General features: G+C 47.1%; 1 protein-coding gene across 5 annotated transcripts in view; it reads left to right on the forward strand.

The window, feature by feature from the left end:
- KIRREL3 (kirre like nephrin family adhesion molecule 3) overlaps positions 1–22,142 on the forward strand; it is a 325,022-nt gene that overhangs the window by 56,877 nt on the left and 246,003 nt on the right. The window contains exon 1 of one of the 5 annotated variants that reach the window (XM_054803328.1): positions 4,861–4,938. The exons of the other annotated variants lie outside the window; for them this stretch is intronic. The gene's annotated coding sequence lies outside the window, so the exon portion shown is untranslated. Of the gene's footprint in view, positions 1–4,860; positions 4,939–22,142 lie in introns of those variants that run through there. 5 annotated transcript variants of the gene reach the window in all.

Raw genomic sequence — 22,142 nt, forward strand, 5'->3', positions numbered from 1 at the left:
GGGAAAGGTTGAGGGTTTTATCCCCAAGTGCCTGTGTGTTCTCTCCCCAAGCCGAAACTGTTGTTCTTGGGGCTGAAGATCTTGGTACGTCGTCTCTACGATTGAGCTAGGAATAAGGTGATGGGTTGACCAAGGAATAACTTCTGCAGGAGGCTGTGCTCCGTGTAGGCAATAGCTGTATTGTCATGTATACGGGTAAGCAGTTATAAAGAGAACAATTTTGTCTTCGACCTGCCTTGCTGGTGAACAGCACGTGTAAAGTAAGGCGAGCTTGGAGTTAAGCGACCAGACCCAACAGTGAAGGTGTCAGAAATAGTTGTGTGAGCAGGACAGTGCCTCTATGCACCAGCACTTGTGTTTGGCTGGGGGTCCGACGTCGAGGGAGGCAGCTGGTGGGGGTGTGAGAAACAAAACGGCAGCCGAGAACAGCTGCAGGCGCAAAACCTGCCTGATGGAGATGGCTATGCGTACCTGAATTGCTGACTTCTGAACGCTTGTGCTTCTCAGCTTCACAACGCTTTTGTTTCCCAGCTGCCTTGGTGGGGTTTTTTAGGGATTTCTCTTTTTTTGTGGGGTTGGGTTTTTGGGTTTTTTTTGCACAATAACTGGGTTAGGGAAAACTGAACTGCTAATAATTAAAATGAAATCTTTGTTCCATGTGGTCTCTAGTCCTAGGAAGTCCTCATCAGAGCCAGACAGTGATATTTTGATATTCTAGACATTTTTTTTTGATATCTGGAGGGAAGTTACAAAGCAGGGAAAGATGGCAGGCCTAGCAGTTTTATAATCGCTCTTTCTAATGTGCGGTATCATGGGACGCCTCTTAGATGTCTCCACGGTGGCTTCTGCGTGCTTCAAACACGTGTGCTGTTAAATGCAGAAACCAGCTACTGAATTAATGAACGTGGCTTCAAAGGACCCTCCCCCCTTTCCCAAGCTGGAGATCTGAAGGCGATCTCGAAGTGGGTGACGTGCCTTTGAAAATCATACGGTGCAAACAATAAACCTCATTAAATAAAGTCAGCAAAAGCAGCACAGAAATCCAACATGGAGAATGGACACGGGGGGACCAACGTGGCTTCCTAAGCAGGTCCAAGGCGGGCAGTACCAAAAAAAGTGTGTGTGCTGCGTGGGGAGCTGGGAGCAGAGCGCATCTGAGAACCCATCGCCATCGGGTTGTAGCTTTCCCTCTGAGCAGCTGTTGGATGCAGAAGTCAAGTGGAGAGGTTTGGATGGGTTTCTTGTCACCTGTCTACTGAGAAGAGTTGGGCAATGCAAGGTGGAGCTGCTTCTTCACGGTGGTGGTGGTGTGGGGAGGGTTTTTCCAAGCAGGGTGAAATCGGAGCCTTGACAGGCTGCGGTCTCATTTGTCCCTGAATGTCTATTAAAGCGTGGTCCATCTCCAACGTGGAGACTGCTCAGCTCCACAGCCACCATCTCCAAAGAGGACCCACCTTCCTGTTGGGCATGGGGCCAGCTTGGCCGCCCCGATGCTTTGTCCGCTCTGAAATGAGGATTAATGAGTTCTTCCATCTGATGCTTGTTTGAGATTTGCCATTTGGGTTCATTTTAAGCTAATTTTATTCTCCATGTCGCTGGCAATTTATGCAGCAAATGCAATTATTGGAGATGAACGCCTGCCACAGCTGAAGGCTAGAAGTGCCACTTCCTTGGATGCGTGAGGAGCGGAGAGCTGGGGAATTGGGGCAGGGGGGAGGGAAAAAGAATATTAGAAAAATAATCTTTCCCCACAATACTCTCAGAGCTGATACGCACACCTTCATAAAAAAGTAATTTAATTTTCCCAGTGCAACATGAAAAGGAGATCTAATTATCCACTTCTAAATTGCTTTCTTAATTTTTCAAAACATGGCTTTTTGTTTATGCCTTTCCCTGAGCCCTGCTTAGAGGCTGCAGTGGAGCTCACCTCCATATGGAGGTCAGCGATAAAGCCACCTGGAAACGTACTTCCTCATGATAGCAGGTGTCGGAGCTCCTAATGCGCCACGTGCACCTTTTGTCCGCGGTAACGGCGCTTCTCCGCGGAAGACGTCCTCCACGCGCCGGTGCAAAAGGCAAGGGCCGCACTGGTAATTTGGGAAGCAGCCCCAGAGCATGGCTGGGGATGGGCATCAAACTCGCATCGATTTATTTTTTTTCTTTTTTTTTTTTTCTTTTTTCCTCGAGGTTTTGCAGGAGTTTTGCTGCCTCAAAGCGCTGCGCTTTTGCTGCTTTCGGCATTTCTGGGTCTCGCTCGGAAGCGTTTGTATGTCCTTGCGGTCTGTTGTGCATCAGTATCAAAGACCGTAATCCTCTGTAATGAAATTTCTGGCATCTCCTGGAGATTCCCGCAGGCGCTGCCTTTTAGACTGTTTATTTACCTTGTACCTGGACAATACTTTCTGCCAAGTCCCCAAAGGCCCGCGCTTCTGCAGGAAGCTCTTGTAAAAATCATCAGCCAGTGTTACAGCAAAGAGAAGCGTTTGGGGAAGAAAAAAAAAAAAGCCCCGCTTGGTTTTGATCATATTGCACGCTGCCCCTCTCCACGCTTCATGTATTCTTCACATGGGTTTCCCTAAAGTTCAGCTAACAGGCTTGCCTTCTGAATTTAAAATGATGTACACACACACCTTCTCTAATATTTATAGGATAAATGCTAAGCTGTACGTTAGTGATTATCATGAGTTTCTGAAAAACAGATTTTAGATGTTGGAGATGACATGACACCTTCAATTATTTACTGGGAACTGTTTTCAAACTGCCGGCTACAATTTGTCGGCGTTAAGGTATTCAGGGGCTCACAAAGTAGTTCAGATGTTACCTTGTCCGCGTTTTGAACTTTTTTTTTTTGCATTGTGTCCTGCTGTTACACTCTCCTCCCGCGTGTTCCCCTGCGTTGTTGAGATGGGGCTGTAGGTTTTGCGCAGGAAGCCACAGGGCTGGTTCTTTTTATTCCCTGTTTGTCTCGCTGGTGCTGGTGGGTTATGAATTTTTTTTTCTTTTTAATTTCCACCCCCCCAAATTTAATGGCAGCAAACCAGAGCTTTTTGGGTTAGCTTGCATCTTACCAGCATGGACGTGGCCAGTTGCAACAGGGGACGCGCAGCTTTAGGGTCGGAATTGATCCCTGTGCATCTCCAGCCGAGCGCGTGAGGGTCAAGGACTACGTGGGACTGAGCTGTCATCTGCTCGCGAGGCTCGCCTGCAGAGCCTGCCTGTTCAATAATGCTCTAATTAACTACTGCAAACTTCAGAGGACCCAGCTAACTGTAATTGAGAGATCAACAGAGGCTGCGATGAAGTTAGATGTGCATACTAATTACTGAATTATCTAACACCTGCTTTTGAGAGCAGCACCAAAATATAAATACATTTTGCATTGTAAGGCCCTTGCTATAAGGAATGCAAGATCTTGTGCGAGGGGGAGATGAAGTGCCTTGTCAGACAGATCTTAGATCCCTTTTAGTGTCTGCAGCTTCCTAGAGGCAGCTGCAAGCCTTCACTTGACAAATCTCTATCCTTTATTTTTAGTCGGGGTATTGAGGCTGTCATGTTGCAGGCTCAACCTGCAAGGAGCCAATTAAGCAGTATTCCAAACATTAAATCAGATGCTCCCAAGGTGGTGGTGAAGATGATGATGATGACGTACTTCGCAAGGCCCCGGTGAATTCTTCTGGCACTGCAAGTTTCATGTCAGTGTCCAAATGACATTCAATTTGCTGCCAGCTCCCAAAGCCTCTTGGAGGAGGGGGAAACAGTAAAAAAAAAAAAAAAAAAAAAAAGTAAGTAGGATTCATTTTTCAGCTGCTAAAGTGACAAATCTAAAGATGAAATATCCCAGACATTCGTGCGGTGGTCTATGGAAGGTCTGTTGCCAGTCATTCTTGGCGGAGGGGGAGAAACTAAGTGAGGGGGAGAGAAAAAGCTGCTTTTTATTTTTCTTATTCCATTACTTTTTTTTTTTTTTAATACTGGCCTAAGGTACGACTTCTACATCATCAGCCCTCTGAAGGCAACAATTTTCTGCTAAGCAATTTTGTCACCATGTTGGAAAGAAACCGAAACCACCATTTCAGTCCTTTGCCCAACCTGGAATCAGCGTGTCGCACGGTTTACCATCTCCCCCTCAACAAGCGGTTATTCACTTTTTTCCCCTCTGCTGAGAATTAAGCCACTTACCATGGAAAATACTTGAGCTTTGCTATTTCGTCCCTTTTTTTGAGTATCATATTTGCTCAAGTGTCGTAAGATTCGTTGGCTGTTTTGATGGTTTCAAGTAGTATTGTTTAGGTTCGTCACAGAGCCGGTTGCGTATTTTGCTGCTGACAACCAACTATTCCATCCCTCCTGAAAGACAGGAGCTCTTGTGAAGCCTCTTGCTCTTGAAACGAGTCATGGCTGTTGCGATGCACAAAGCCTTGACATCCAAAACTCCGGAGTGTATTTGAGCCAAAGCCAGGTAGGTGAGCGGGTTGGCAGGGTGAATTTTTTTTCTTGCACGGCTGCACGTTTGCAGAGCAAATAACCTCCTCTTTGGAGTCTCATCCTAAACAAGATGATGTTGACCTCTTGGAAAGATGGGGACAACTTGCCCATCGCTGCCTTGTCCCAGCAACTCTCTCCTCTTGCGTGATCAAACGGCCCCGCGTGGATCCGCGCGAGGCGTATTTGGGAGCAGGGGGTTGTTAGAAATTCCTCTCTCGCTCCTCTTATCAGAAGCAAACCTGGGATTATTGACTGCTTGCGATGCTGAACTTCCCATACGCTGGCCGCAGCGTACTGCTTACTTTGAAAATCTTTTGGTAACCGCGGTTGCCAAGCAACTGTCAGCTGTATTTCTAAGATGCGTACCACCTTCAGGATGCTGGGACCCAAATGCTGCCGTTACGCTCTCCAAGATTACCGTTTTTCTCCGGCAGCGGGCTTTGGGAAGGCCAGGTAGCATTCTTCCAACGTTGTCCTTGTCTCTGCTCGCTTTATCAGTGTGCTTTCACCAAGCTCTCTGTCCGCTCACCCCACTGATTATCTTGCTGGTTAGGCTTTCGGGGTGCCTGGCTCTCCCCGTATCTCCTTCCAGCACGTGCTTTGACACCCGGCATGGTATTGAGCGTGTGAGCTGGAAATCCAGGTGTTACCCCTTGTAACCAGTAAAAGTGTCCCAGTTGTGTTGTATTTTTTTTTCTTATTTTAAAAAAAAAAAAGTCTTTTTGGTAGGAGCTAAGACCAGAATTAAAAGAAAAGCTGGGTGTGTTGTGTGTTGGTGCCTGCAGCGCCTCGTGGGCGATGTAGCTGGGGATGCTGTTGCCTTTCGGCCGGGCTCTGGTCCTCGCAGAGGGAAGCGGGTGCTCTGCGCTGTTTTTGCAGCAGCAGAGGCCTGGTAGCATCTCTCGTGGTCTGTGCGGAGTGAGAGGGCCAAGGGGAAATTAGAAGCCCATCAAACTTTGCCTACAGAAGTGCTTATTAACAGACTCCCTCTGTACATGGATATGCATGGTTTATTTCGTTTTAGTGCCAGCCTATTCCATTTGGGTTAATAAAAGAAATATCCGTTCTATTAGGTGCATTACAGTGACAAAGCACCAAGGGAGAGGGAGGCTGCGTGCTTGTCAGCCGCCTGAGTATCGGGCTGTCAGTTGTGCCATCAAGCCTTCCTGCTTATTTGCAATTTTATTTTCAGATGTGATTGACATCTGGAGGCTCTGACATTCTCGGCACAAACATACAGCCTGTTATTATGCTTGCATTAACATTTTGATAAACACACAGTGCAGCATTGAAAAAGTAATTACATGTCATCACATCTCTGCCTCATCAAAGAAAACTTTGCTGTGTAATTGCTCCAAGATTTACCCAGGTACAATGTGCTGCTTCCAGTAAAGGCTCCTTTCTATTGAAGAGTTTACATTTACCTTTTAAGATGCACAATATCTTTCCCCCATGGGGCTTTCTTGGGCTAAAATAAACTCAGCAATATAATTTAGCTTTCCATAAATATGCTTGGATATTAGAGTGCGGTACTCTTTGCATAATAGTTATTTAATGCTTGATATAAATATGCTGTGTATTATATGGGCTAAGCTATCAAGGTAAGTTTTTGACGACTGGGAGAAATAGCGCATTGTTACGCTGGTTTCTGCATTAGCAGAAGGGCCCTTTTGCACTTATATTTATATCGGTACTTCTCACAATGACATCTAATTTTACAATAAACTGAGCCTAGCTGAAGCACCTCGCTGCAGATTCTAAAATATTGGCTATTTCCTCGCTTGTAAAGGACTTTTCTGATGTCTCTCTGAAAGAGGTATTATATGGAAGAATACAAATAATTCCAAGGGTTTCCCCCTGTCCCCCCCCCCCCCCTTCCCTCGGAGCCGAGTAAGGAAGAGAAAATCTCATTGATGTTTAGTCAATAAATCTTGCAAGACAGATACTGAAAGACCTGAATGAAAGGTAGAAGGGGAAAAAAACCAGCGTATGACGATAAAACAGGTGAAGTGGTCAATCGGACAATTGCTAGCCACGGAGTGTTTTCAGGTTATTTTATTTAAGATGCTACGTGCTGGCCAAGTCAGATCGGTCCTTGCTGGGTAGCCTGGATAATACGAGCCTGTTTCTACTGCTGGCTGGTGAGATTTTATTCCCTTTGCTCAAATAGTGCTCATCTGGACTCTGGAAGTACAAGTTTTAAGTTGTGTCCCCGGTTCTGGTGCGGTAACGTACTTAACCCTGACATTTCCTACCAGCAGGCAACGCGTTGGGTATTTAGTCTGTGCATTTTGATTCTCACATTGTAAGCTTTCTTCGTTGTTTGTGGCTTGCTGGGGAGATGTGGGGGCTCGTGCTTTGCAAAGTGATTGGTCTAATGCTGCTTCTGGAGTGGAGAATAATTCTCAAGGTTGTTCATGAGAGGAGCTTTATGAACAAATCCTTTGAGGCGTCTTTTCTCCCTTACTATAACAGTAAGGAAAATGAGTGAGGAATGGCCTTCACAGTCATTTCTTCCCATCTTCTGTCCTCTGCCTTTCATCAGGGCTTCTGTTTCCAAAGGAAAACACCCTCCTTCCTTCTGGAGGAACAAATTTTTTCTGCTTTTTTCTAAAGATGTAAGGAGAACGATGTCTATAGCTTTTTCTCCTTGACCAGCCAGCCTCCGAGGGGGTCTGAGCCCATCGCTGCCACGTAGGACAGGAATTGTGCCAACCTTATAGCCGCCACCACCTGAGCATGTTGGCTTTTCCCAAAAACCAATTCCCTTTTTTCCCCTGGGACTGATGCCGGCTCGAACAGAGGTGCCTGACCATACCGAAGCAAGCCAGCACCTCCTGGGGCTGGGATCCCAAAAACCCGTGCCCTCTGGGATGACCCTTTCTCCACCAAGCGGGCGGCAGTGCTGCCACGCGTGTTGGCCGAGGAGATGGGCATTGCCGACCTTGTTGGGAGAATGACTTGTGATAAGAAGCATTAAAGACGGACAGAATGGCGCGTGTTTCCAAGTGTGTTTAATGGTTTGATAATGCGATGTTAGTGTCTATTAATCCTCTAAGGAGATTGGTATTAGCTCAGCTTTAGCACTAGACTGAATAAATACGCTAACAGGATGCACCCAGGCTTGTGCCTGGAACATCTGTATCCAACATCTGTATTATGATTATAGGCTTGTGGCCTATATACAGTATCTATGAAATTAGATCTGGTATTATACCTTTAGAGCAGCTGGGATAGGTTAATTCCCTCGACTTAGTGCCAATGACAGCTGGGACGGCTGGAGGAGCAGCCCTGGGCGATGCTCAGGGACTCCGTAGTGCCACGGGGAGAGGCAGGGCGATGGATTGGTCCCGGGGGTTTAGCAGCGGCTGGTGGGGAGGTGGCGGGGGCTGACCTGTGTCTGTCGAAGGCCAAAAAGTGTCTGGGCAAGTGAAGTTAAGCAGTTACGGCGCAGAAGGGTCTTTCTGGCATTGTGTTTAACCTTCTGCTTTCTTGCCTTTTGTGGGGAAGAGCTGCCTGGATTTTAACCTTTCCTATCCCGATGGATGCCGTGAGCAAAGAGCCAGGCACTTGTGCAGAAGCTTCGGAGCGCCCTGGCCTTGGTCTTCAAGGGGCTTTGAGCAGGAAGGCATCCGAACCTACGTACGAACACCAACAGGGGAAGTCCCATGGGCTGTCCTTCTCTATCAAGGTTTATTGCATTACTTATCCCAAGGATAAGCCCATTGCAAGTGGCTCATGATTCCTATTCATCTTTTCAGCCTTTACCCATTTGCTTTCAGGACATTTACATTTAAATGTGTGTTTCTGCAGAAGCTTTACGGGAAAGCAACGTTGGACAAAAAAAAAAAAAAAAGGAAAAGAGTTTAAAATGCATTTTTCATGCTCTTTCATACTCTATTGATTTTGTTTTTCTCATTTTTTCTTATAAAGAGAAGGTTTTCTAATACATTTTTCAGAAATAAAGGAGTCAGCAGTTCTACTCTCCTAAAGCAATAGTTATTCACCTAGATTATAAACAGAATTTGTGAGGGAGGGCTATTTATATAAATTTCCCTTTTCAATAAAATGAATATTGTGAAAAAGCAGGCAGCTCACAGAGCACGGTTCCCAAGCGGAGAGTTCGGTCGCTGAGTTTCTCCCTCGCCTGGACTGCTGGTGATGGGCAACGCGCTTGGCTTTGCCCAGGCATGAGAGCTGGGAGGAACCTGCCCCTTCCCTGTACGAGCACCTTGTAGGCAAAAAAACCCCCTCAGCCAAACAGTTTCCTCTTGTCACGAGGCAAGACTTTTTTTTTTTTTTTTTGTAAGCACTGGATTGCTGTGGTTTGACATCGTTGACGTCCAAAATTCCAGTTCTCAGTTTGAAATGGCTGTTTTCAAATGCTGTTTGTGTTTGTCTTTTTGAAGAAGGGAGGAGGGGAAAAAAAAAAAAAGACATGCGGCATGTCAAAATTATTGAGAAGAATTGCTGTCACTGACTTGATTGTCTAATCCTCCAGATTTTTTTTCCATTTAGGGACTATTTCTGAAATGTTGATAGGGTTGGGGTTGTTTTTTTTTGCATTCGTGAGCACGATTATTCTTGATACCTCAAAAATAATAATCGTAGAACCTCTCTCTAGCTGTATTTTGATGTAGACAACCATGTATCTTGGTTAAGCTCCTAGAGTTTGCGAGAAGCTGCCAATGATAGTCAATAATATGCCCTTTTCTATAAAATCTGCCTTCTCGGTTTGGTGGAAAACAAATGGGGCTACATACACTAAATGACAAACTTTGACTCAGAGGCTTAGCTCTTTTTGTTTGTTTGTTTGGCTCTGCAAAATTTGAGCCAAGTGGCTGTCAAGTCTCGGTCAGACAAGGGAGAACCGTCTTGCTCTTATGCTCCCACCTCGGGCACTCGCAACTGCAGAGGTTTGGGCAAACAGCAGAAATTTCAATTTAAATCTCGTTATGTGCTTTTCTTCTCATGCCCCCACTGCTGCTGTTATTACTGTTAATAATATTAATTATGGTTAATAATATGGCTATTATTATTATTATTTTTGCTTGCTCTGTGCCTCTGGAACATCATCCCTCTTTCTTGCTCTGAGTCTCTGCAGTCTCTCCCTGTTTACTGCAGATGAGCTCTGCCTTCCTGGCTTCTTGCTTAGGGTTATTTCCTCCTCCCCCACTTTTGTAGACCAAAACGTCCTTGCCGGCTGCGGGAACCTCCCCCTTCTATGTATCCTCGGTCTTTGTAATCTTGTACAATGTGGCTTAATCAACCCGCTGGTGCCGTGCTGAATCCTGTCTGGGAGACACAAAAGAATTAGAGCAGTCGGGTGTTGAAAAGCTTTGCCCTGCTTCCGCACTTGGCTCCGCGAGAGCGACCCTCGTTGTGCCGAGAGCTGCTGGGACGGCGCGAGCTGCCCTTGCTGGGTAATGGCATCGACCCCGACGGAGGGGCTCTGCCAGCCCGTGTTCCTGTATTTCAGATTTCTAACCCCGAAAACGTGCCCAGCAAGCGGCGGCCCGCTGCGAACCGGCCCTCCTGCGGACCACCCGCCTCTCCTCACGGCGACGAGGAGTGTCTCTGCCCCGGTTTGTGCAGGGGACTTGCAGAGAAGGCTGGTGCTGCTGCCGGACTAGGGCACCTCAGGTGCGTTAGACATGGCATCGGTTAAGACAGCCCTCCAGAGATGCTGCTGCTCCTGCATGCGCCGCTTTCCGTCTGGCACTGGGGGAACCATCAGTTTAATTTCGTCCCCATCTCCCCCCTCCTTCCCTCTTGGTGCCGATCTCAAAGCCTACCATGCTTTATAATAACTCGCAGCGAAGGGCGTGGAGTTGCCCCATGGGAATCTCGCTTTCCTGCATCCCATTGGATTCATTAATAACAACAGTATGTTATGATGTTTTCCCCTTGTATTATTCTATAGATCATTTTTATTATGTAGATACAAACCCTTTGATATTGTAATTGTGAAGTACACGTTATGAAGACAAATGTGTTTGGCTTAATGAGAATGGATTGCCAATAAAAGCTGAAACAGAGGAAAGCTTTTTTTTTTTTTTAGCATTAACCCTCATAGAAAGCGCTGTCAGACTGAGCATTCAGCAAAAAAGACCCTCAGATGTAAAGAGTATTTTTAGTCTGTTGATAAAGCATTGACTTCCGGAGCGTCGTAATTATCTGATAAAAAAGCGGGGTGTGGGGGGGGAAGCTGTAAGGCTGAGAAAGACAGCAAAAAGAAGCAGCACAGCAGAGGGGGAGCCAGCCCAGCCCTGCAGGGTAAGAAGTCCTTTTGGGTTGTCCCACCAGAAATGCAGCCGACGGAGGGCTGCGCTTGCAGGTCTGTGTGGAGAGGGCAGGCGCTAACCCCGGTTGGGGTCGGAGGGATGCGCTGGACACCAGCAAGCTGGGAGTGCCTGAAGCACGGTCCTGCCGCTGCCTCCTTGTCATCCCAAGCCCACGGAGGGGAGAAATGCCGTGCTGCTTATCCCACAGAAGCACTTCGGGCGGCACGCAGACCTGTACTGAGCGGCCGCGCAGCGGGGAGGGGAGCATCCCTGTTCCTGCTTTGGAGGTGGAAGTGGAGAGCTCTCCCTGTGTTAAAGGAAGGACCCAGGATTTCAGAACGTGAAGGGCCTTGCCTAGGCATGTCTTGCACAATGCGAGTGAGAAACCATCCGGTGGCCAGCTGGAGGAGGTCCAGGGCTCTCAGCACCCCGAGCTGGGGTCAGCATGCTTTTCTCTCCCTCTGTTCCTGAATTTACTAGATAAGGGCTGTTTGTGCAGAGAAGGGAGGTGTGCACGAATGCACGTGTCCGGACGCAGGCACGCCTCTCCGAACACGCATCTCCAAGGCAGTCTCCGCTAACCTGTGGCTGCCAGAGTGAGATAACTCGGTGATACCAGCCAAGGGATTCGCCGGCGAGCTAACAGATGGAAGGAGCCCTCTCCCCATCTGACGCGAGCACAGATTTAATCAGCTCACACTTTCCTTTTCCACCTGGCATAGATGCTGGGAAATGTATCTTGATTTGCGTCCTCCCAGCTTTCCCCATAGACTCTTGACATCTTTGTTTTTTTTGCGACTTAACAGCAGCAATTGCAACCAAGCACTTTGCCACCTGTCTCAGGGACGAGGCCGGTCCCTCCCTGGCTGTTGCAAACCGCTTTGCGTTTCGGGCTCTGTCGGACGGTGGGGAGCAAGGGGAGGCAAAAGATGGGGGTAAAACAGGATGGCAAAGAGAGCTGATCCAGTGCTGGGGCTGTTGGCTTTCGATGTCGGGTGCCCGGTTCATTTCCATGCTCCCCGTCTTTCTTCCCAGCTTTAAAAAAACATTTAGGCTCAACTTTGGTGTAGATATTGGTAAAAGTGGGGCTGTTTCATGCTTGTAGGTGTTGCTGTTGCTTGTGAGTTTCTTAATATTTAACGTCTCACGTTCTTGAAACCTACCTCTTGGAATTGGTTGCTGAATGTAAATCTTTTTTCTGTAAGAACGGAAGCAAAAAAAAAAACCCAAAACCCAGATGCCCTCAAGCACTTTATTAAAGCTTAAAAAGATTTTTTTTTTCTTCTTTTTTCTGAGATGAGAAAATGAATGAAAGCCCCAACAAAGGAGTGTTATTACATGGCAAAAAGGAGGCCTCTGCAAAGCTGGTGGCTGCTGCCTTGAATAGATCTCGCCAAGGGTCTGTGAGGGATGGGGAAGCTGAGGCACGAAAGCAAGTTGATGTTGCTATATGTGGTAGCCTTTGCACACATTATAGTTCTGTTAGAAAGTAGATTTTGAGTAGTTTGTGGTGCCTGTACTGAATGAAATGCCAAAAAACAAAAAATCAACATGAAAAGTGAGGAGTGGGGAAAAGTCACTCCCTGACTGTGATATATGGGGTATTTGTGCATCTCAGCAGAGCTGTCAGAGTTAAATCCCAAACACAACCATTGGAGGCAAGTAAATTGAGAAGTGAAAAGTATTTTATTAGTATTCTGGTATTGATTTCTTAATGGCTTTTCTTCCTGGAAACCAGGAAAATATTTACTTTGCTTGTAAGTTGCTTGGAGCAGGGGCTGTCTGCAGGCAGCAGGGGTCTGGGGCGCGATGACGTGAAGGGTGTCCGACTCCGAGCCTGAGCCCCAGCCTGCTGCTGGAGAGGAGATACCCAAAGAAGAAAGTACGGAAACTTTTGCCAGGTTGGATTCAGTTTCCATCTTCCATACGCTTTCTCTCACTTGCACGTTTTAAGCTTTCGGTACAGCAAGGGAAGGGAGAAGAAAAAAAAAAAAAAAGAAGAGAAAATCACTTTCCACCTGCAAATGATTATATAAAACACATCACTGGTGTAATGCCAGGTGAGGAATCTGAGATAATAAGAAAAACCTGTAAGGAGGCTCATCAGTTTGCTCTGCCTACCCACAGTCAGCGGGAAGGTGATGCATTAGATATTGGTGGTTCACTCTTGGTGGATACTGAGTTGCCTGGAAAGCTAAATACCTTGTTTGGTCTGCTCTTGACTTCTTATTCTTTTCTCTATCCACTTAATTTTTTTTTTTTAATTTTTTTTTTTTTTTTGGAGGGGGACTGTGTTATGTGAATATCCTTGGCTTAATTTGCATTGCATTAGAGTAAAACATTTTAAATTTCTTCACAGCAGAAGTAAATCTGACAGACTTTATGAAGCCATTATACCTGCAGGTATTTTATACTTTTAAAATACATTCTTGTCAAGCTATCTTAATTCTATTATTATATGTACTTTTGAACTCAGATCCACTCTTGGGTGATATATTACACTTCTGACAATGCAGTCCTAAAAAGCTACAATTTATATCAAAGCTCCGTGGCTGAACAAAGATGTATCTATTATGGATTCAGGGGAATTTATTAATTTACTGTTTTGGAACACTCACTCATTGACAAAGCTTGCTGGCTTTAAATTTCTAGCGGGCGATTATTATGTGCAGCGTTTACGTGGCTTTTGGGGCTGTCGGGATTGCAGTTGAGAATAGCTGTAGGTAGCGAGCGCTGTCGACTTGCCTGGCTTTTACCCGGGGTCATGGTTTGCAGCATTATCTCATTCCTGCGTGCGTGTCCACGTTACAATCCACTTAGGGTCATCGCCAGCGCTCTTCAGAAGACCTGCTCTGGCAAAAATGTCTTTAGCAAGTACTTAAGCAAAGCCGCTCGGTGCTCAAAATCGATGGGAGTTAAGAACATGCAAGTTAAGTGCTTTGCGAATCGCAGCCCATGTTTGCAAGAGTGATCGTGCTCACGGAAGTCTGCCCCGTTGGCCGGAGTTGTTTATCTGGGTGTCCCGAATGTTGGGCATCGGGAGGGGATGCAGAGCTGCCCATGGAGTTCCTCATCACCGCGACCACGGGCAAAGACCTCACTCTCCCCAGGCCTCGGTTTTATCACCTGACAAAGGTTTTGGCTGGCAAAATAGCCCGCAGATGGGCTTGGTTTCTCACTGATCTCTGCAAAGAGCTGGGCCAGTGACCTGGAGAGGTGAAGGTCCTCTCCGTCCTTCCTCTTCAAAGTCTTCACTGACTCCGTGCCCAAGCCAAGCTCTTTTTCCTCCTATTTAACAGCACGAGACGTACAGATCAGCAACAGCTCGTACACTCATTAAATTGCCGTCAACTTCTCTGGCTGATCGGCTCCGATAGATGGGAGGTCGTTAGCTGAACTGGCAGCAAGGTGAGGGAAACATCTGCCTCCCTTGTTCACGTTGGCATGTGAAGGTCTCGGCAGCTCCAGAAGAGCTGGTGGTGGAGATGCGATGAGCCAGGAGTGTCTGGTTTTTTTTTTCCTATGAACCTCCTTTTCCAGAGAATGTTTTCTTCCCGCCTCTCCTCGGATTAAGAAGGCGAAGAGAATTGGAGGAGCAGCGTTAGACTTCCTATTCTGAGCTAGCAGTCACTGAAATCCATTGAGAAAGTTTAATTGCTGCAAGTAAAACTTGTAAATACCAGCGTGGCATAAAGCACAGGCGAGCAGGCAATTTTCTCCTCTGCCTTCTGAGAATTCAAATGATTTTTTTTTTTTTTTTTGCTCCCTATTGTTGTTTTAAAGGTTTGGAATAGTGCTGATTTTTTTCTTCTTTCTTCTTTTTTCCCTCCAAAAACGTGTTCCAGCCAAGCTCATTGAAAACGTCTTGGTATTGTCAGAAAAATCACTTTGACTGCTTCATCTTGTAAAACTTTCAAAGCTAAAAATTAACTGACATTTCCAAGTGAAATGTCATTTTGCTCCAAATAAATAAATAAATAAATCAAATGTTTTGACATTTTTAAAGCACTTTTCCTTTGTAAGAGGGAAAGAAGTTCTCTAAATGAAAATTGTGTCAAAACTAACTTTTTTTTTTTCTTCTGTCAGAGAAATTTTGACTTTTATGGATTTCTTTCTATGAGAAGCAATTCAGTGGCTCGCCCGTGAGGTCTGGCTGACCGCGAGAGTGACGGGTGGTGGGATGCTCTGGGGATCCAACTGCCACGCCAAGGTGCTGCAGAAAGTCTTGGCTGGTCGGCACTACTGAATGGTTGTGCATGCCTGGCTCCATGCATATGAATGTATATATTTATTTTTAATCTCTAATTTGTGCTGGCTTGGCTGCTCGTTTGGAAGCCTTGAGACAAATTTGCAAAGCAGTTGAGTGGTGCCGTGATTTCCTTCCTGTGGCGGCCAGGGACGCGGCACTCCGGGAAGCATCTCTGCTCCTCCACTAGACTATAGAAAACTACAGATGGCTGGTGTTTGGGTCAGCTTCGGAAACGGCAGCTCTTTCCCCTCGTTTTGTTTTATCTTGTTACATGGCAGTTGAGGCTAAAGAGCAGCATTTGTGCTAAAAGCTGGTCTCAACTCCAGCTGGCTTAATTTTCACCCCAAGAGCAGTGCTGGGATGCACATGGGTGGGTTTAGCTTGCATTCACCCAGCCTCGCTGGATTTATGATGGCCCACATAGAGCTGTACAGCTTATTTTATTATTATTTTTACATCGATTGATGTGCCACCTGCCTTCAGTGGAAGTGGCGTGCCTTGCTGAGTAAAGCAGATCTAAGTGTATTAATTCGGACACGTTGCACGACTCGCGGGGCTCTGGGAAGCGCTGCGTCGGAGCACAGGTTGAAGGAGGGCGGGCAGAGCTCTCTAACAACAGCAGAGTCTCCGAGGTTGGATCCTCAGCCGTGGGTTAGCGGGGCTGCGGCGGAGGAGCTGCTCCCTGTCGCCTGCAGCGGTTGCAGGAGGGCTGGGAGGTACAAAGCTGAGATGCTCGCTTGCCTCTCGGGCAGATGGAGAATAAATGCATCTGTAGCTGTTTCTCTCGGTTTTGTGTCAGGGAGTTAAATTGACTTTGGTGAATCGCTGCAGTGTGGTCTAAATGATGTATGGAAGGGGGTGAAAAAAAAAAATCTTTTCTCAATGCAGGGAAACGTTCTGTGTTGGGGGAAATTTCTCGCAGATGTTCCCTGCAGTGACAGAGCAGGGAAAGCTCTGGGACCAGAAACCTCATCTCAAAAAGGGTGAAAAAAAATCCCCCTCTCTTTTTATTTCCACGTTGTTTTCTTTTTAATATCTTATTTCCCTGTGAACCACCCTCCCCAACCCATACTTGGGTCAATCAGACCTTTCAGACACAACCAGTGGTTTCACCCCACCATTTTCCCTGCTAATGAGATTTCTGGAGAGGGTTTTCAAGCCAAGTCCTTTTTCCCTCTGGTGTGGTTTGGTTTTTGTTTGGTTGGTTGCTTTTATTGCAAGGCCACGTAGTTCTGGTGCCTGTAACACCTTCCCTCGTGCCTTTCTGGGGTGGTCTGCAAGCAGTTGAGTAGAGTGAGGGGATGGCATCACCCACCTTTGCAGATGCCAAAAGCATGAGAGGAACCATGGGTGATGACGGTGGGGAAGAGTAGTAGTCATGCATTTAAATTACAGTCGGGGAGATTTAGCTTGAGCATCTGGAAAATCCTTTTCTCGGTGAGGAGAGCGAAGCCCTGGGACAGATTACGTGGGGAGGTTGTGAGTCCTCCATCCCTGGAGGGTTTTAGGGCAGCTTAGACACACATCAGCTGTTTTTATTGGAGGCACAGTTCCTCCTGGTCCTGGAGAAATATAGAATAAGAAAAGTGGCTTGAGAGCACCCGGAGGGATCATGTAACCCATCTGTCTTGCTCTAAGCCCCGAGTTAGGCAGCACCGGACTAGCTTTATCAGGGAGCGGAGACCAGCACAGGTCTCATCTGCAGGAGGAGGTTCCCATGGCTGGTGGAGATGCTCATTTGGGACCCTAGTGAAAGGGTACCCAAGCGTTCTGCCGGGCAGGTGCTGTTGTTTCTTGCATGAGCCCCAACTAGTGCCTGTGAAAGTCCCTCCGCTGCTTTAAGGACAATTTTTGAGGATGGACCCTTGTGCCAAAGCGATGGATCCTGTCCTGCCGCGCGATGCAGTCACAGCAGCCAGCCAGTGCTGAGAGTAGACTGGCTGATGTTTGTGTCTTGTCTGAATTGCAGCTGGGTATATAAAGTCTTTACATCTCTACGCACTTTTAATTGACAACAGCAATCCTTCTTGCTTTCCATCTTCTTGACATGTTGTCTTTCTACAGTCTTGGGGGTTCCTGCTTGGGACTGACTGCTTCTCGGCAACAGATCAAATATTTTTTCCATGCAGTCCATACCTGCCACAGGTGTCAGCGCTGGAGGTTGTCCTCCTCCTTGTAACTTGGTTGTGCAAAAGGTATGAGCCTCTGGGCTGCTCTCGAGGTCAGCGTAGGAAGATACAGGCTGGGCAGTGAATTGCAGACCAGAATCTCTGTGGGCGATGTTGCAGACTGCTCGGTTTGGGTGTTCGCATCCTCGGTTTAGGAACGCACAACCCATTTCTGCATCTGGTTTTATCTCCCGCCCTCCCTTGTCCATGTCCTCCTTCCAGCAGCGACCAGCGGTGTGTTGGCCAGCACCTGCGTTTCAGCGGTCGCTTCAGAAAAAAGGTAAGGGCTTTGAATATTCCTTGGCCGGAATTCAGATCATCTGAGATTGGCCAAAGTGCGAGCTGATGCCCAGACACAGCCTCAGGCCTGCAGTGAAAAACCTGCTATTTTGGGAGGCGAACGAATGCAAGGGGCTATTGGTTATCTGTCAGTGCTGGCGAGCCCGTAAATGAGAGGTAGTCAATGCCATAAGAGATGTCAGGTTTTATTTCCAGTAAGAGCCGGTGAAGCTGGGAAAATTGCTCATTAATGCTTTATTGATATTCATGTTACTATTGAAGAAGTCTGGGGTGGGAGGTGGAGGGATGGGGGGGGGGTGGATCTGTGCCCATGTTAATGGGGCCAGGCTGAAAATAGGTTCTTTTATGCCTGGGCAAAGGGTATGCACTGACCACGGGAGGTTTGACTATGTCAGTCTCTCTAAATAGAGAATAGATCAGTTCTGTAGCTGAGCCAAAAGCTTTGGAGGAAAAAACTAATAACGCAGGTCAAACTGCACCAGAAGCACTGGAGTACTCTCTCTTTTCCCCCCCCAAAAGCAAAATTTAAAGCAGATTGTTGTAAAACTATGCAAAATGTTCATCTGTGGGTTTTGGGACTATTTAACCCTCATGTTTGCTTTAGCATTCTGTTTTTAGAGTAATTTGAATTTAAAATGCTCTATCAAAAGGAATTTATTTCTAAAATGTCAAATTACTTTCTTTCAGAAGTGCTGACGCTAAAATGTTTGGATATTAAAAAACAAAGCAAACTCCATTAGTTGTTTGGCGTTGTTGACATTCACAAATATTTTTTGTCTCTCTGAAACTCCTTACCCTGTGTATTTTCTATATCCTGCCCGGTTTTGTGGCTGGGAATCGGGCTGAGCACTGCAGCTCCGCAGGGAAAGACCCCAAACGAAGCAATTCCCGGCACGGTCGCAGCTCTTGGGGCTTGCTGGAAATCTGGTTTGCTGTGCCTGGTGCTCATCCCCTGAGCACTTATCCACCCAGCATGCTTTTGTGGGTGCCCTTCATGTCAGGGATGAGAAATAAAGCAAATTATGCACGTTTGGGAGTGTAGCATTTCATTTAGGGTCGCACGGGATTAGGATAAAGCTCTTCCTGCCTCAGTTTACCTGGGCACGAAAGCAGGAGCCGTGGTGCCTTTCCTTGCTGTGGGGTAAATGATGCGAAGGTTTCAAGCTAGGCTGCCAAAATCACTTCCCAAGCCCTTCCCAGTTTGCACTGGTTCTGCGGAAAGCCTCGTGCTTCGCTTGAGCAGGGAGTCCGTGCGGGAGCCTCGCTGGAGGGAAAGCCAGCACCGCTCTGTATCCGTGCTGCGCTTGGCCGGAGCAAAGCTGCAATAACTCCATAATTGGGATAGTTTAGAAAGTGAAATACCTCCCGGTCTCCTGTTTAATAAAGGTCTGTTTCTCATCTGTCATCGAGCAGCCTAATTTCCTGGGCTGCAGATCAGCAGGGAGGCAGCCCATTGTCGAAGCCCCGTCGGCGCAGCGTATCCATCTCGGAGGTCCACCGTGCATAATTCTCCCTTTTTTTGTTCTTTTTGCTGTTCCCACATGTGTTCACATGCACAGAGAGTGTTTGATCGGGGTAGGATTTGTGGAAGAGCGGGATGTAACATCCCAAAGGATGAGCTTGACCCAAGACTCCTTGCCGAACCATGAACCGCTCCTTTTGGATGTTATTTTAAGGTCAATATGTTCCCTGGTCTCCTGCATTCAGTCTGATCCTTCTGTCTGCTGGGACTTTGTCTTAATGGAGCGCTGGGCATCCCACAGTTGTTAAGAAGCTTATCCTAGTTGTTCCTGGCATCTAAAAGCAGAATCACTCTTCTCGCTTTATAGGTAGAGAAAATTTTCCCTGGTGACATCTCCTGTCAGTCTGCTTTCCCAAGGCAGGACAGAAGGCTTCCCTGTGCTTCCAGGAGCAATTGCTGGAAAAGAGCTTTTTGTAAGACAGCTGGTGGGGCACCCAGCAAGATGGAAAGCTGCTTGCAAATACCTTCCCTCCCCATACGAAGAGAGGGGATTAATTAAGGTTTGTAGGTGCTGAGATGATGGAAGATGCTCTAGTCAGTCTTGTGGCACTGCTGCTCCTAGACCTAAATGGAGCCCGAGGTCATGGAAGCAATGACATGAGGCTATCGCTCTCCATTGTTTTATGCTCCTCTTCATCACCAGAAAGTTGGTTCTGTTGGAAGTTGATTAAACTTGCAGAGGAAGATAGTGATTTATGCCAAATGCGTCCTCCCAATCATTCCGTAGCCATGGTGTGAATTAAGGGTGATTAAAATTGAGGGGAGGCTCCCTTCTGCCTCGTGTAGTTTTTTTGGATTCGGCTGTCGGGAGGAGCATCCCTCTCTGCTTCTGCTCCACCGGGTCCCTGCCTGTCCGACAGTGATGGGGGAGGAGGGCACGGGCCAAAACACAGGAGCACGGCGGTTGTTATGCTAAATGAAAAGCGTCTCTTCTCATTAAAGCTGAAAATTACGGTCCGCAGATAACTCTGGTGGTTCATGGAATCAATAAAACCCCAGTTTGTTTTGAAAGCCAAGTTGCCGATATGCCAAAATACATATTTTGCAAATTGCTTCATTTACATTTGAAAAGATCAAACCTTATTTCTTCTAAAAGCTGAGAGGAGGATTGGGGGAAGTGACATGCGCACAGCAGTTTAAATCTCCTTTTTGCTATCTTGCAAGATACATAATTTGATTGAAATTGATAGCAGTTGAGAAACTTTTTTTTATTTTATTTTATTTTTAAACTAACAGTAATGCAGGGAAGCTGATGGTCTAAGTTATTAGGAAGTTTTCACTAATTCTGAAGCAGCCGTAGCCAATTTTTTGAAGGAATGCAGAGTATCTTCATTTGCAGCATCTTTTGGAGGCGTGATGGTCATCTGTACTCTTGAGGATGCTGATTACTTCTGCCCCAAGTTCTTTGCTCTTTCCTAGAAACTTTGTTGACACTGGAAACGTAGGATATAAAAGTCTCTCTCACGTGCAGCAGAGATGCACGCTGACGGGCACGCTGCGACGGGAAATCATTAAGACCCGCTCAGCAGAGATGAGGTGGAGCTGCAGGCTTGGATGGGGACCCGAAATGCTGAGCCTGTTGGCTGACGAGGAGTTTGGTCCCTAACCGAGTGCGCAGACAGGCGCCAGCGATGCAGTTTGCATCTGGAGCCTCGTTTAGCCCAGCTGTGGGATACGTGGGGCTGAGCGTCCTATCAGCCCCCGTAACGTGTCAATAAAATTTACTGGAATTAGATGCTAACTTCCTCAGAAAGGGGGGAGCAATGGAGCTGGTCAAAGAAGTGGTCTGAAGAAAATAGCCCCGGATTCCCCCTTTGACAGTGTTTCCTTAAGCAGGGATCTTCCTTGCACGGCTCTGGTGAATGCTTCGTTACCGCGGGATCAATTCCTGCAGCGCTTGCTGTAGCGTTTCCATGGGTGGCTTCATAAAGGTGAGGGCTGGTCCCTACGATGTTTCAGAACCTGCTGCGAGCTCCTGCTGCAGCTCCGCTCCTCCCTAGAACCCTGGAAATGTCCCTTTCCTCGTTAGGTTGCGTGATAATTTAGCTATTAGGTGCCTGCTCCCTCCCGTGGCGTGCACGCGCCCTTCTGCCCTGTGCCTCCCTACCCGGGGACTTGACTTTTTTTTCCGTAACCAGCCTCCCTACCCACTTGAAAAATAAAGATGTATGACTCCCGCTTGAGGAGAATAGATTGTTTTCGATTGCTATTCATCTATTATTTCAGAAAGTAAAATGAATAAAACTTATGCAGGTCACAGACATTAAAGAGCGTTTTTATATCAGTTTGGGAGCGCTTGTCAGCTTTGATTTATTAAGTAAAGTTCCCAGACTGGCTACTAGTATGTGTTGTCAGTCTCGTGATAATGGATAGACCTCACAGCTGAGTGCTCTGTGATTAGACTTCTCAACTATATATTTTTAAATAAAGGCATCGCTTTTTTGGGTTTGCTCATTTCCCTCTCTTAGGCAATTTCATTCATCTTCCCTTGCCCTCCCTCCCTCTGCTGCAAATTTGGTTTTGTTGGAAGCTCTGACGAAGGTAAATGGGACGCATCTTGAAGGGTGGTGTGCGGTTTTTTTTGTTCCCCCCCCTCCCAGGCTTGCTCCCAACTTAGCTTGATTGATTAAATGTCGTGGGAGGACAAAACTGGATAAGCAGAAGCCATCTAAACATCTTTCCAGAGAGACCCGTTGCACACGCTGCTCTGCCTCGCTCTGCTCTGTTACTACGACTGCGTCAGCGTTTTTCCTATCGAACTGCTCTTCCTTGGGGCTCAGGGATGGAAATTGCCAGAGCTGCCTGGAGAGGTGGCTGACGGAGCCCGCGACCTCTCTGAAGAGAGCACGGGCTGAGAAAACCCACCGCTTCCAGCCCTGGTACCTCCGCCGTAACGGGGAATATGAAGCCGTGCATGCCTGATGAACGACACGCAGGGAAGTTCCGAGGCACAGTCGTCTCCCTGCTAACCAGGACGATTTCCTTTCCCTTTGGAGGGTGGACCTGTGCTGCCGGGCTGAGCTCAGATCCTGCTGCCTGCTTGCAGGAGCCTCTCCTCACGTGTCTCAGCATCTGCTCGGTCACGAAGGGCAGGGGATTTGCAGTGCTTGCTCTGAGCTGCTGTTACCAGGCAC

Source organism: Grus americana, chromosome 24, assembly GCF_028858705.1.
Source record: "Grus americana isolate bGruAme1 chromosome 24, bGruAme1.mat, whole genome shotgun sequence".
Taxonomy (NCBI): Eukaryota; Metazoa; Chordata; class Aves; order Gruiformes; family Gruidae; genus Grus; species Grus americana.